Source organism: Gavialis gangeticus, unplaced genomic scaffold (assembly GCF_001723915.1).
Source record: "Gavialis gangeticus isolate Ggan-Ray unplaced genomic scaffold, GavGan_comp1, whole genome shotgun sequence".
Taxonomy (NCBI): Eukaryota; Metazoa; Chordata; order Crocodylia; family Gavialidae; genus Gavialis; species Gavialis gangeticus.
The window spans coordinates 1,179,750-1,181,770 of record NW_017728975.1 but is presented as its reverse complement, the minus strand read 5'-3'; the positions used below and the strand labels follow the sequence as shown (position 1 = coordinate 1,181,770).

Sequence of the window (2,021 nt, the reverse complement as noted above, 5' to 3'; positions counted from 1 at the left end):
TGTGTGTGTGTGTGTGTGTGTGTGTGTGTGTGTAGGTTTCAGTTCAGTCTTTTTCAGATACGTTTAGGTTAAAATCATTTTAAAATGTGCCCCCTTCAGTTTTGCGTATATTTGCTTATGTTAAAAGAAATGCTCAACAAGCCTGAAAGGACTAAAATCTTAGACCAAAACCCTTAATAGACTGGAGGGGTACTCTGTATTTTATATGTAGTGTTTTCTTGAAGCAGAATACTCGCAGTGTAGGCCTCTATGACTTGAATAAAAAAACCTGTTTATTTCAGTAGCATGACATGGAAGTAAATAAAATACAGATAGGTTTGAGCCCTGTTCATTCTTTCTTAAAGTGCTGGCGGATCCCAGCCTGGCTTTATTTTATATGCTTTGTTCACTGATGATAACAAGATAGCAATAGTTGTTTTTTATATAGTTCCTCTATTTTTATAATATTGATGATGTAACATGGATAAGGATTAGTAGCTACTGTACTTGTATGTCTTTGGAATAAAAAAGGCATGGTAGGCTGCAATAAAATGGTATGGTAGGCTGAATCATTTCCTTTTGGTCTGTTCTGGCCTATTTTCTCTCTCATCATATTCATTCACAGTATAGAAAAAAAGAGACCCAGTAATGCCTGTTAACAATATCTATTTTAGGACCTGACTTGTCAGCTGAAGTCAGTGTGAGTGACCCTAAATCCTTGTTGGAGTTTAAACCTTATTCCAGAAAGGTTGCCTGAGAACTTTAAACTTTCAGTTTTGTTCAAGAGGAGGGACCAGGGAGTTAGCTCAGTCTATCTGTATTAGTGTAATTAATTTGCAAGATTGTGCTGTCTCTTGAATGCTAATGGATGTGTGTAGATGTTGAATATGTATAAATATGATGAACTTCTCATCATTATATTGAAGATGTGTTCAGATGATGCATTGCTTTATTTTCTTGAGCTGAGTATTCACACACCTCGATGATGCACAAGGATATCCTACATTCTTCATTTGGGTGTAGACATATATATTGCAATTCAAAATAATATGGAAGAGAGGCTCATAAGTTTTAGAAGTAGGGATTTATGGCATAAAAAACAGATTTCCTCTCGGTTAAATCATTGTGACACAAGAGCAACTTTTTGAAGTCGGATTGACGTAAATGCAACTGACAGCAGTATCTGTTTCTATTCAGTTTGTTTATCCAAATGCACCTAGCAGGTTCTCTTAGGTAATGGGGAATTTCTGAACTGAGGGTGTAATGGTAACTGTTCCATCATCACTAGGACACTCCAGTAGAGAAACAGACTATATCTTTGAAAGAGCCACCTGGTTACCTGCTACAAGACAAAAAGCATCCCCTACCTTTCCGCCCTGTGACCACACACCCATGGTGGTCACCTACCACCCCGCATTTGAACCAATTAGAAGAATCATCAAACAATTGCAGTCTATACTCAATAAGGATCAGACCTTGAGATAAATATTTCCAGCCCTTCTACTGCTGGTTTTCAAACAGCCCCCTAAGCCTGTCCCACTCATGATGAGAAACAGACTCCTTACTGGTCAGCAGGCACCAAATGGAGTGCAGCCTTGCCTTAACGATAGATGCAAAATCTGTCAACACCTCTCCACTGCTACATCACCCTCCACAGTGAACCCAGCAGAATCCATGCCTTTCCCAAAATGTGATACATCTGATCCAGTGTACCAAATGCCCTCATGGTAACCATGTGGGTGAAACTAAACAGCAACTACACAGCAGAATAAACTCTTACAGAAAAAATAGAAATGACAGTGACATACAGACCCCAGTAGGAGCACATTTTTCTCAGAACAACCGTTCCCTTTCTGATCTTACTATCCTTGTGCTAAAGGGAAAGCTACCGATTGCTTCAAAAGGTGATCCTGGGAACAGAAATCCATAAGCTGGCTGGATACTAAGACCAGGTATAGACATTACATTTTTACCAGTGTAAGTGACTGGAAACCAGTCTATATAAGCATGATTGGGCGGTGAATGTTGAGGGCTATAGGCTG

General features: G+C 39.2%; 1 protein-coding gene across 2 annotated transcripts in view; it reads left to right on the top strand.

Annotated features, from left to right (window-relative positions):
- SPTBN1 (spectrin beta, non-erythrocytic 1) overlaps nt 1-2,021 on the top strand; it is a 261,640-nt gene that overhangs the window by 90,769 nt on the left and 168,850 nt on the right. The gene's annotated exons all lie outside the window — the stretch shown is intronic.